Source organism: Erythranthe guttata, chromosome 2, assembly GCF_056151865.1.
Source record: "Erythranthe guttata isolate IM_541 chromosome 2, IM_541, whole genome shotgun sequence".
Taxonomy (NCBI): Eukaryota; Viridiplantae; Streptophyta; class Magnoliopsida; order Lamiales; family Phrymaceae; genus Erythranthe; species Erythranthe guttata.
The window spans coordinates 12048446-12063077 of NC_142534.1; the positions used below are offsets into that span (position 1 = coordinate 12048446).

General features: G+C 35.0%; 1 long non-coding RNA gene across 2 annotated transcripts; it reads right to left on the reverse strand.

The window, feature by feature from the left end:
• Positions 1-6237: 6237 nt before the first annotated feature.
• On the reverse strand, positions 6238-8040 carry LOC148772339 (uncharacterized). Of its 2 annotated transcripts, none has more exons than XR_016035163.1 (4): positions 7667-8040; positions 7452-7538; positions 6993-7104; positions 6238-6590 (listed from the first exon to the last, which is right to left on the reverse strand). It is a non-coding gene; the product is annotated as an uncharacterized LOC148772339 (long non-coding RNA). The 2 variants fall into 2 exon arrangements; XR_016035162.1 differs by having other exon boundaries at positions 7463-7538; positions 7667-8029.
• Between the last annotated feature and the right edge of the window lie 6592 nt (positions 8041-14632).

Genomic DNA, 14632 nt, shown 5'->3' on the forward strand with positions numbered 1-14632 from the left:
TTCAAAATAGTATCATGATCACTATTATAATGTCGTCTATAGACATATACTTCCATGTGCTTTTAATATAAACACACTGGCCACACTCGTTATTACGAGAATTACTAACACAATTTTGTCAAATATTACTTTAGAATATTTCCATAGCTATTTAATTTAGCTTTATTGGACCACACTTTTAATTCTTCTTTTGAATAGTCCATTTAAACCTTAATGGTTTACTACTTGGAAGAAGACAAACTAACTTCAACGTGCATCCTTCCAATGTAGACAATATTTCAATAATTGTCCTTTGTTCATTTTATAACTCATAAGTTATAAAATCAAATCAAAATCAAACATATTGATTTTATTTGTCATCTTGTTGTATCTTGGTTGTTCATCACTTTGATGATTTACCACTCTCACATATTTTAACTTGGTTGTTCATCACTTTGATGATTTACCACTTACACATTTATAAGTTCTCTTGTGCAGAACTTATTTATTTTCTTATTTTACAAGAAACCACAATATAATCAATTTGCATCAAGAGTGACTATCTCGTACACAATCATTAGATATATTCAATATTTATCCACTTGACTATACTAGGCCTTATATTAACTTAGGTATTTTCTTACCTTGGCCTAAACACTCCCACATTTCTAAATATTAATGTGGTTACTGGTTAGGGCCTAAAGACCCTCACAAATTCTAGACTATGTATTCTAGAATTTATCAATATGATATCCATAAACTTTTTCCAAGAGTTTCAGTACTCATTTTTAATTAATTCATTTGTCAAAGTTGGCATTTTCCAACTTTCATTCACATTGCATTTAAATGCTTTGAAATCCTTATTTTTATTTATTAATAAGGATACACAATGTATCAAAATACATTTCTTCTTTAGTTAGAGAAATATATTGGATCACCAATATGATTTAATTACAAAGAATTGTATTTCTTTCTTTCAAGAAAGCACAAAAAGAGAAATCTTCTCAAGATACTTAAATCTTGTCAACAAATAAAATAATAAGATTTCTTTCTTTTCCTCAAAAAGAGAAAACTCGTCAAGATACTTAAATCTTGTCAATAAACAAGAGAATATTAATCTCTTCAAATGGTGGTTGATATCCACTATTCAATATTTAATTTAGAATATATAAATCCTAATCTTAATCATTCATAATTTAGGATTGTATGTCCTAAACATGCCGTTCAAAATTCAGCCAAATCCAACGATTTAATTCTACAAAACGAGATCTTAAGTAAACTGCTCGAATTTTATTTCAACAAAGCATTCATTGTTGTTTACAATTATTTCGGATGTTTGAAAATCAAAATCCGATCTCATCCATTCACATTGTAGATCATCACCTTGTAAATGTGATATCAAAAAATCAAATCGAACCAACAATTCGATCTTCTTTTATGTTCTTGAGACAAGAACTACTCATGTGCTCTCATGAATTGAGCTTCTCTTTCTTTCTATTTTATTTCAAATCATGCTTTTAATTAAACCGTAGTATGATTCATATATAAAACATATGTACATCAATATTATAATAAACATAATATTTGACATGTGAGCACGTCTTTCATAATAGTTGATCATAGAAAGAAACAATATATCAAGCATATTATATCAACATATACATAGTATACACACGAGTATATAATAACATCAAATTTGAACATAATATTTCATGGCATAAATAAATTCATGTTCAACATAATGAATTGATAAAAATTCTATAGCACGTAATCAATGCATGTCCATGCAATAACACAATTCTAAGGAATTAGTGTGGCTTACGCAAATAATAATATGTATAATAATATTCCTCTTACTAAGTAACTCATACTTAATATCAAGGTTGTAAAAGGCGGTAATCGGGTCCGAGTCGGTCAGGCACCGACTCACGATTAATCGGTGCGGCGGTGATTAATCGATGATAAATCGGAAATAAATCGGTTTTTAAAATTTAATATAATATATTTCTAAATATTATTTATAAATACTCCAAACATATATAAAAAGATATTTAAACATAGTTATATCTCCATCATGTATATATCCTAATAACATAATAAAAGTTTAATAATTATAAGATCATAATACATAAATATCCTTATAAAATATAAATAAAAAGGGACTATTAGTGAGAGACCCATCTTTTCTTTATTCTCAAATTTACCCTTCCTTTATTCACTACCTATTATACCATACTTAGATGCACTTTTTATTTTTATATTTTAATTTTAATTTTCGTTTATTTATTTATTTCTTATTTAAAAAATTATATTTTAAAACAAATGTTTTTTATAACTCTCTATTATATTTTTAAAAAATATTTTTTTAGTATTTTTTTTATCTTCAGCTAAAACAACTATATTTCAATAAAACAACTATTATTAAAACAACTAATGTTAAAAACAACTATATTAAACAGCTGTTATTAAAACAACTATATATCTTCAACAACTCTCATTTATCAAAATCAACTATTCTATTTGTTAAATCAACTATTTATTAACATCAACTAAAATGTAGTAAAAACAACTATATTGTTGTACGAAAACAACTATATTGTTGTACGAAAACAACTATATTGTTGTACGAAAACAACTATATGTCTGTAAATAACACCAACACAATTTCAACAAAAAACAAACATCCATTATACTATTGATTGAACACAAAATTAGCCTTCAATATAAGAATTCAACCAAAATCTCCAACTAAAAAAATTGAGATTCGAGAATTGGGTTAAAAAAATAAGAGAAGAAGAAGAACCACAACAATCATATTGAAATCTGAAACGCAATATCAACCCTAGCGCCGCTGCGTAGTCTCGTCATTCTCCCTACCGAAAACCTTAATACCGTCCATGACGAGAGAATTCCAGCGGTGGAGACCGCCTTCTTTTTCGCGGCGGTGGAGGGAGGAACGCCGATGGGAAGGGAGAGAGAAATAGAGAGAACGTAAAATATGTTTGGTTATTTAAAATATAACATAGAAGGACAAATTAGGTATATTAGTAATATTAAATATAATATTAATTAAAAAATAAATTATTTAATATACGATGGGGGGTTCTCACTAATAATGAAAAAGAGGTTATATCCACCCTTATATAAGTAAATGAATTGGGGGGTTTTCACTAATTATCCCAAATAAAAAGGCAAAATTTTTTAATTAACATTTATTCAGTTATTTAACAATAATAATTAACATAAACAAAATAAGGCATAAACTCATATTTTCTTTTATTAAAATCCAACTTTTATTTTGAATTATAAAAAAAAAAAAAAAAAAAAAATCACCGATTTTTGCCACGGAGTTTGACCCGCCTTAAAGGTTTGACCGCCTCAGACCGCCTAAAACCGCCTCACAGGCAAAAAACCGATTTTTCAAACCTTTACACTAAAATCGTAAAGGTTTTGGACCGCCTCGGCTGAGTCGGCCGATTAATCGGCCGCCTCGGCCGATTTTTAGAACACTGCTTAATATACGAGACAAGTCTAATCGATCATGACAATAATGAAAATGTTAATAAGATCACGTACTCACATATTCGAAAATCAATCAACCGGACAGTTCCACATCAAATGAAAATTGGGAGAAAGTTAATCCCATATCAAACTATAAGCAATTTATGCAAATAAATATTGCATTTTCATGAGAAATGTCATTAGTATAGCACTTATCATGCGGTTTATGATAAACTTATTCAAATAATTAGCACATACAGTATCACTTTATTTTATTTAGGATAAAAATATTTCTATCATTAATGTACATACACAAACATAATGAATATTCATTAAGCATATGTATTGTATATGGTTTACCATGCTTCCACATAGAAAATTAAACTATCATGCAATAATCCACCATTATATCATATAGCATTATCAATATATTTCACAAATAGATATCTTATAATTAAAAAGCGTACCCGATAAATTATATGTTCGTCAATTCAAAATTTTGAGGGTAGCACCAAATCGTGTCAATATTATGGCAGTGTTGAATGATTTATTCATATCTCTTCCGTCTGAAGTCCGATTTTGTTGATTCAATATGATCCGAATAGCCAACATATTTATCTACAACTTTTATTTTTTACGTTTTCTGAGATTCGGATTGGATCATGATCAAAATAAGCCACGAAGTTGGAATAGGTGTGCTGTAAATTTGCACCTACAATGGAACCAGAAAAAAATATTAAATAATATTCATGAATCAAAAATAATATAAAACCTCATTATTGATCTTTGATTCAGTCTTCTTTCACCAAAATTTCATGCATTGGACATTGGTGATGCGTTAATATGCGACGAGTTGCATTGGTCACGAACGGTTGTATTTTTCATGAAAAGGTGCATCGGCAGTTCCGCCACCCTTTCGTGTTTTCATCATAACTTCCTCGTACGATCTCCGATTGTAACGATTTAACATGTTCTGGAAAGCTAACTTGATTATCTACAACTTCTGTGAAATGTTAATTTGCCATATTCCGACTATAACACCTTCGAAATTGGGAAAGAATGTGGACTTCATGTTCTGTCCGAAAATGAACTTTCTCCAATTGTATTTTGTAACTTCTTGATTTTTGGCAGACTATCTTCTTCTCCATCTCGTTTACCAACGTGTGCAGAAAACACAATTTACTAAATCACAAAATTTTCGTCTTAAGATTGTTGATCCCGATACATAAAACGGGTAGTGAATGTAGTAAATTGGTTGAACAAATTAACTAGTGAAAATACGGAAAGATTAGCCGAGGCGAGTTGACTCTGTCCTTAAGACGAAATTTCCCCGCAACGGTGCTAACGGATTAAATGGAAATCGTCTCCCAAGATACAACGGCTAAACTTGGAATAGGAGCACTCCAAATCGCAAGTACGACGAACTGTACTTTGTGTAGAACTTTTCGAGAGAATCTGTGAAGGGTAGGCTTAATATGTAGTAGGCTTATTTTTGGATTGAAGTAAGGAATTTTTGGGAAAGTTATGGTCTATTTATAAGGTTCGAAAAGTAGTGTCCTTTGGAGCAAAAAGGTACCTTTTGTTTGAATGGTTGCACCATTTCGAGTTGAGCCAATTTGGGAGTGTTTGCACCATTTCCAGTTGAGCCAATTGGGAGTGGTTGCACCATTTCGAGTTGAGCCGAATGGTTTGCATTGGTTCGGCCGCACCAATTCAGACCAGTCAGACCAATCGAGATGGGCTTCGAGTAATAAGGGCCCAATGGGTGAAAAGCCCATGACTTAATGTTTTTGGCCTATCCCAATATTTTGATATATATACAGCTCAGTACTTCTCTACTTTTCCAGTGTGGGATAACTCAAATCCCACTTTCCTTATATTTTGGACTAGTAATTTTTTCATTCACCACAAAATTGGTTCTAATCCAAAATTCATTTATATACTCAATTAGACCGTATAATAACATTGATAAAAAATTGTTCATGACTCAATTTTTAACCAATTTTCCCAACAATTAATTCAGACAATTTTAATTTACACATTCTTCTCCCATGAATTTTTTTTCAGATAAATGTACATCAACCTCTCTTGCAAACACAACAATTACGTTTTCGAGCATGAAACGGCCGCAAGTTCAAGATTATGAATATGCTCAACTGGGAATTTCCAGTTTAATTCCGAGGTTAACTTTTCGCTTTTTTTAATAAATTCAGAATATTCAAATTAGAAACGAAAATAGATTGCTTAAATTATTACAATCTTGGCTGCAGACATAGATTAAACAATAAGAAAAAAGGGTCCATTTGATATACAGCCGTATGATGGAAAATGAATAGGGATAGGTCCACCCCTAAAATTCTTCCTTTGAGATAACCCCCTGGAGAGGCAAAAATACTATTGTACCCTTAATTGCAATTTTCAGCAAACTGCATTCAGTATTTCGCCCCTGCATTCAGCATAATACCCAACTGTATTTAGCATGTTTGTGCCTGCATTTATCAATTTATATACTCTAGATTTTTTGGGCATATTTTTCGGGCAGATATCAATTTCGGGCAGATTTTTTGGGCCTACATTTTTTAATTAAAAAAATATAAATGTTTAGTTTATTATTATTTTTTTTATATATACTCTCTTTTGTATTTATTTTTTTTTATTTTTTTATTTTTTTTAATTTTTTAATTTTTTTTCTAATTTTTTTTAATAAAATTTACTGTATTGCAATTGACTACACATGACTATAGTATACCACAATTATGTATAGTTATATGTATTCATTTACTGTCTTTTTACCCCAAAATTAATCTACACCAACAGCAAAATTCATAATTTTAATCTTGATATTATAAATCAACTAACCCAAAAAAAATGAAAAAACACAATCTAATTCATATAATCTTCAAATATGAACACGCATTACTATACATTCAAAAACATATAGCATACATATAACCATATGTTACTACACGTGACTATAGTTACCTACAATTATCGATAGTTATATATATAGTAACATAGAGTCTAGACTACTGTAGTATGAATCCAACTTCACAGGGCACTTCGGCGCATCTTATTCTCTGCATCTCATAAAATTATACAAATAGCAAAACCTGCGACAAAAAATATGAGTTAAAGAGCAAAATGGAACATGCAAATTAGATTACATGAAAAAATATAAAAAAGAAAAAACAATGAATTTTTTCTTGACTACATATGACTGTATATGACTACATATAATTGTATATTCACGTGACTACCAATTCTGTATATGTAGTCATGACTACCAATTCTATAGTCATGTATAGTTATATGTAGTCATGACTACATATGACTGTATATGACTACATATAAAAGTATATTCACCTGAACAAAATCACCCATCCAAGTAACCATTATTGATTAAGTTTCTACTCCAGACAAACTAATTAAGTTGCACATGATCCATTTCAAGAGACAAGGTAGTTAAGACAGTACTAATCAAGAAACAATGTTGTAGAAGAAGTCAAACATACATACGCATGACATGTCTAGCCAAATGGGCTTCATCGTCGGTGGGGAAGAGGGTGAGGACTTTCTTTCCGTTCGCCAGAGCTGCCGATTCCAAACCTTCGGTGGTGGCATAGGCTGCATTACATGAAAAATACCAAAACAATGAAAAACAATTTTTTTTGTTAAATTTACTGTACTAAAATCGACTACAAATGAATATAATATATACTACAAGTTCAATAGTCATGTATAATTATATATAGTCATGTATCTTCTTTTTGCCCCAATATCCATTTCCCAAACAATTCACTAAGAAATTAATTACAGGAAAAAAAAATCAAACATAGTATAACTAAAATCATTATTAAAATTAAAATCACACACAAAATCTATCTCTTCTATACAGAACCTGTATAACTAAATGCCTAGTGTGTATTGACATAATAATACAACAAATGTTAATGAAATTAAAATAATAATACCTACAAATTACCACTATTCCACAAGTCTCAATCATTCGACACACCAACAATTGTCCATGGATGACAAGCATTCCATGAAGCCATTTCCTGCAACAATAATGACAAAAAATTCTTATGCAAAAGCTCATAAGGAAATCAAAAATTCAGATTATTAACAGAGAAATGGTATCTAGTGAAAATAAAATATTGAGGACATAAAGTTTTATGAGATTTACATCGTTCTTCTAGCGAGAAAGAGAATCAAAGAAGATCTAGCAAAGGGGCGCGTGGCGGTGGGCGGCGATGTCGCCGGAAGGGAGAGCAGCGCATGGTTAATGGAACGCGGCGCAAGGTAAAGGGGGAATGGCGGTGGGCGTCGGTGAGCGGCGGTCTGGTAGTGGGCGGCTGAGTGGCGGTGGTCGGCAGTGGCATGTGAGTGTAGAGAGATGGAGGAGAACGTTAGTTGATAGGGAGAGAGAGAGAGGGGAAAAATGAGATATGCTTAGCAGGTCGTGAGGTTAGGTTATTGAGTTGGAACTCAAAGGGCAAAATAGGTACTTCAAATTGTCCAGGAAGGTCTACCGAATTAAGTTCAAAATTTGGATTTTTGACTATGACAAAAAAATATATTGAATATCCTCACATATATTTTCAAAACTAGGGAATTATCCACATTTCCCCAAGAAAAAAACAGAGACAGCTTATGAATAAACACGAGAATCGGAAAAATGTTTTACTCGAAGCATCATGGTTGAATTTGCAATAAAGTCAACTATACCTTGAGTTCCAAGTCAATGTAATCAGCCCCTAAATCTCTAGCCAAACGAAGCACTTGAATTCGTTCTTGTTCGTCACCTTCCCCATGTTGGCCTATAACACCAAAAAATTCCATTATTAAATATACTACGAACATTTAGCGCGAAAAGCCATTCAGCACATCAAAATTGCAAATAGAATAAAATAAAGTAATGCCTCTATGATTTTAGAGATTCCTATTTACTACTCATATCACTCATCAAAACACTCTGTCACATTAAACGTAACACACTACCGATGCATCCTATCATAAGACCAAATCAAATTCATCCATAAACTTCACAAATATCTTGTTTGAACGTTTCCATATCAATTACGAAGATTAAAATTATTTGGTATATCAAAAAAAAAAAAAACGAGACAAAAGTGTTGAATGAAAGAATATGATTGAGGGATTAAATTGAATTGTTTATTACTGAGATCTTTTGGCTGAATAAATAGCCGAGAGGGAGAGAGAGTCACCCGTAATGGGAGATTACATATTTGCCATATACACGTAACCTAAGATATGGAAATAAGATATCTTCCCTCACAAGCTAAAGTAATTATATTATTTTATCTATATTAATACTCCCCCTCAAGTTGGAGAGTGAGGATTACGAACTCCTAACTTGCCCAATAAAACGTGAAACTGTTGATGGCCAAGAGCTTTGGTGAGGATATCAGCAGGTTGCTCGGACGACGGAAGGTATGACGTTGCAATGGTACCGGAGAGCAATTGTTTTCTAACATAGTGACAATCTACCTCAATGTGCTTGGTACGTTCATGAAAAACCGGGTTCGAGGCAATATGCAAAGCCGCTTGATTATCACAAAAAAGACGCATAGGTTGTGTATGGAATACACCAAGAGATGCCAAGAAGGAATTGAGCCAAGTAAGTTCGCAAGTGGTCATGGCCATGGCGCGATACTCGGCTTCGGCAGAGGATCGAGCAATGGTAGGTTGCTTCTTAGTTTTCCAGGATATGGGAGACGTCCCAAGTTGCACGAAATATGTTGTGAGGGAGCGGCGAGTCTTGGGGCATGCAGGCCAATCAGCGTCACAAAAAGCATATAATTGAAGAGTACTATCGGACCGAAGAAGAATTCCTTGCCCAGGAGAACCTTTCAAATATCTAAGGACCCGATACGCAGCGTCGAGGTGCTCTTGTCGGGGCTCTTGCAAGAACTGAGTTGTTTCCTGCCACGATAAGATCGTCCACATATACAAGAACAGATAGAAAAATATTATTACGACGATAAGTGAACAAAGTATGATCAACATGAGATTGAAGGAAACCGTAACGGCGAAGGGCCATGGAAAGCTTGGAAAACCAATTTCTAGGTGATTGACGAAGTCTGTAGAGAGATTTTCGAAGACGACAAACTTTGTTCGGGTGTGATGAAGAAAAACCAGGCGGGAGACGCATATAGACCTCCTCATGTAAGTCACCATGAAGAAAGGCGTTATTTACGTAAAACTGGTGTATTTCCCACCCTCTAATTACGGCAACTGCAAGAAAAGTTCGAACACTGACTAGTTTAGCCACCGGAGCAAATGTCTCATCATAGTCAATACCCTCAACTTGAGTATCTCCACGGACAACAACACGGGCTTTGTACCGTTCAATTGAGCCATCTGAATTGTACTTAAGCTTGTAAACCCACTTACAACTAATGGGTTTTTTACCAGGTGGAAGATCAGAAATAGTCCAAGTTTCATTGCGAACCAACGCGTCAATTTCCGTTTGCATTGCCTGACGTCATTTCGGATCCTGCACAGCCTCATTAAATGTACGGGGTTCGACCCCAACAGATATAGCAGCTAAAAATTTGGTGTGAGATTGCGAAAAATTATGACAACTAATATAATTTGCCAGAGAAAACCAAGTACCAGAGGAGTTGGTGGATGGGTGTGATGATGAGGGGTGTAATATGCGAGCCGAGTGACAAACGAAATCATGAAGATATGCTGGTGGCTGGCGAGAGCAAGACCCCGACCAAGAAGAAGCTCAGAACTATTGTCAGATGGTGTCGAGGTGGGGGGGCTCGATAGGCTGATCCGATGGTGTCGAGGTGGAGGGCTCGACGGGCTGATCCGATGATTCCTCAACGGGGGCTGCTCCCCCGGAATCTAGGTGTGGGGTATGAGGTATCTCATTCACAGAGTAGTCCCAATTCCAATCCGAAGCTTGCATCAAAGGTGAAGGTGCAATAGCAGTAGCAGGTTTGGGATTTGAGGCATATGGAAACACATGTTCATTAAATTTAACATCTCGAGATACAAACATAGTATGTGTTTCTAAATCCATGACTTTCCATCATTTCTTCCCATGAGGATAACCCAAGAACACACATTTCCAATTCCGTGGAGCAAATTTATCCCTAGAGCGATCTTTATTATGAGCATAACACAAACACCCAAATATCCGAATATGATTAAGAGATGATGGCCTAGAAAATAATTTTTCATAAGGTGTAAGGCCATGTAATAGAGGAGTAGGGGTTCGATTTATTAAGTGTGCAGCAGTAAGGACGCAATCTCCCCAAAATTCAATGGGCAGAAATGCTTGAAATAACAATGCACGGGCAACATTGAGAATATGTCGGTGTTTTCGCTCAACTCGGCCGTTTTGCTGTGGAGTGTCAACAACGCTAGTTTGGTGAATAATATCATTGCGAGCATAAAAATCCATCATAATATTGGAGGTAAATTCCGTACCATTATCACTCCGAATAATTTTCACAAATGTAGTAAATTGAATTTTAGCAAATTCACAAAACTGTCGTAAATAAGAGCTTGCTTCGCGTTTCTCATGCATAAGATAAACCCAAACCGCCCGACTATAATCATCCACAATAGTAAGAAAATAGCTTGCACCAGAAAGAGCCGATTTTCGATAAGGACCCCAAATATCACAATGTACCAATTCAAATAAATGTGTGGCACAATTATTACTATTAGGAAAACTAGACCGTGTTTGTTTGGCACGACAACAAATATCACATAAAGACTGTTGATTTGGAAAAATAAGTTTACTGCCATTAATTTGTAAATAAGACATAGGCTTGGAAGAGGGATGACCCAACCGACGATGGCACAAGTCGTAAGAATCTGTTGCTCGAGCTACTAAGGCCGTTCCCGGTCTGTACTGGTACACCCCTCCTCGTGACTCACCCAATCCAATCGGACTCCTCATTGTGCGGCCCTGCAAAATACATAGGCGGTCCGTAAATATCACAAAACAATTAGCATCACGAATCAATTCGCTAACCGACACCAAATTAACAGTCAAATTAGGAACGTAGAGCACATGATGAAGTATAAGGCCTGGTTGCAAGATAACATTCCCATCTTTTGTAGCCGTGGTACTTTTTCCATCGGGTAACTCAACGGGAGATGGAGTAATATCATGAACATCATGCATTAAAGAAATATTACCCGTCATATGGTGTGATGCCCCACTATCAATTAGCCAACAAACATTGGATATAAGCTTACCAGGCAACTTATCGCCATCGGGACTTGGCTCAATTAGAGCAAGGAGGCGCTGCAACTGATCCGAAGAGATACCGGGAACACCGGTCGACGGTCCAAAGTGTTGAGATGTTGCAGCAAACGCGTGGCTAGGTTGCTGCCCACGTGAGGACTGAGAACGGCCCTTTCCTCGTCCTCTGCCACGATTAGTTGTAGGAGATATACCAAGCCGCGTCCAACAACGCTCAATAACATGGCCTTGGCGTTGACAAAAAGTGCAGAATGGGCGGCCGGATTGAGTAACGGGAGAGAGCGGTTGAACCTGGGCAGCAAATCCCACGGGTGGTCCTGTTGTTTCGCGGGGCTGCATAGCGGACCTGTGGCTTTCTTCTTGAGTTACCATAGAGTACACACGATCAATATCTGGAAGTGGTTCCATATTGATAATCTGTGTGCGAAGAGTATTATATGACTCATCTAAACCCATGAGAAATTGGTAGACTTTGAGATTGTTGAACCATGTTAAGATAGGTGACCCGTTTTGACAAGAACAATTTTCTAGAGGGGATAGGTTATCAAGATCTTCCCACATGCCCAGAAATTGAGTATAATATGACATAACCGAAACTCCCGATTGTTAACTTAGTGTGGTTTACATTTCTTGTATGATTTGCAAGCTATTATACAAGTGTGTAAGCATACCCAATGCACATATATGGTTGGCTGCGGGTTTCTTCATTATAAGAAAAAAAATATTAACAAAATATCAAGTGTAATGGTGTATATTTCATATATAAGATTTTTTTTTAAATTAAGGGTGTGCAACATATCCTCTACTACATGCATGTGTGTGCCTAGTTTGTTCAACCATCAAATTTACGCTCATACGGGCCTCCACCTTGCCTACTTTAAATCTTTTAATGACCTCAAAACAGAAAATATTGGGAGTGGTTTGTGAATCTTCTCATTGAAGACTTGAACATGACAAACAACTAACGGTGAACTATCATTTTTGACAAGCAAAAGGGATTGATTTGAGCAATAGATGATTTTTTTGCCGCACTCCTAGCACATATTTTATGTAAGGCATACGTACAATAATTTCAAGCAAAAGCACAAGGGTTTGCAGTTGAAAACTTGTCTTAGGAGAGTTGTTTCAGCCATGGTTATCAAAATCGTACGATTCGATTCGATTTAAAAAAATTTCGATTCAAATCGTTGAATAAATCGTATATGTTAAAAAATCATACGATTTACGATTCGATTTGTATGATTTTCAGAAAATATATATATTTTCATAATAAAATAAAAAATTGTGCTAAAATATTAAGTTTTAAGTACATACATAAGTTAATATATGATAATTCCTCGTAATACCAATACTTTTACATCTTATCATGACTATTTCGATTTAAAAAAAAATCGAAATATTTTTATTGTACTTTACAACTCTAATAATATTTTAAAGTAGGAGATATATTTGATGATGCTAGAGATAGATCACCTTAGAGTGTTGAGGTAGGATGAGCTGGAAGAACAGGCTGAATATATCACTGGCTCACGAGCTTGATGACCTTGCGATACCTGCGATCATAGAACACGTAAACTAGGTTGGGGGTTGATCCGGCAAAAACCCCTCCGACGCCCAAGTCAGGCATGCATATAGTAGAAATAGTCCAGATAATACATGTTGTAGTATTACTCAGATAATATGACGTACTTTAAGAAATGAGTTCAAACATTTATTTATACCTCATTAATTGGGCTGAAGTTTAATTAGTTGAGATTGTCGGGCCAAGACCTTATTTGAAGGTGATTGGGCCTCGGTAGTAGTGGTCTTCAATATTGGGCTCGTGGCCCAGTAGATAAAGAAACTGTAGGCCCATTGGGTTGGCCCAATTAGGCATATCATTAAGCCCCCACTCTCGAGTCCATGTGGAGGTCATGTCGGAATGCGTTCCAGCTCGTGTCAAGAGTAAAAATTGTAGTGGTTTCGCGTCGGCGCATGGCCAGATAGTGTGGGAAAACGCATTGGAGCGTGGGTCGGAGGGGCGTGAAATGATGATGCTAGAGATAAATCACCTTAGAGAGTTGAAGTACGATGAGCTGGAAGAGCAGAGTGGATCACTGGCTCACGAGCTTGATGACCTTGAGATACCTGTGATCATTGAACACGTAAACTAAGCCGGTGTGATCCGGCGGAACCCCCCCGAAGCTCAAGTTAGACGTGCGGATAGTAAGTATAGTCGAGAGAATACATGTTATAGTATTGCTTAGATAATATGACATACCTTAAAGAATGAATTAAAACCTCTATTTATACCTTAATTGAGATTGTTGGGCCCAAACCTCATTTAAAGTTGATTGGGTCTCGATGGTGGTGATCTTCAATATTGAGCTCGTGACCCAGTAGGTAAATAAATTGTAGGCCCATTAGGTTGGCCAAGAGTTTTATTATTATTTTTTCAATGTTTTTCAATGTCTCATAAATACATGTGCATCATTTAATATATAAATATTGTAATATTTTAATGAAATTTAAAAAATCTTACGATTTACGATTCGCAATTTTGACATATCGATTTTCGATTAGATTCACGATTGGATAACCGTGATTTCAGTTACTAGAGTTGTGGATTTTAATAGGGAGATGAAAAAACCGAAAGCATGTGATCGAGCTGCTTATAATTGCGTGAGAGAAATACATCTAATGAATTGAGAAAATTGCACTTTAGTACCTGGCTGAAGTGCGATTTATTGGTCAACAATCTTTGTGAAAGTTTCAACAAGGTTCTCTTAAAAGCATGTGATAAACCGATAATAATCATATTGGAGTCATCAGGGTGATTATGATAAGAAGAATTCATTCTCAAATGGATAAAGTGAAAAAATCCAATAGACATTTGTTCATCAGTGCGAGGACATTAGC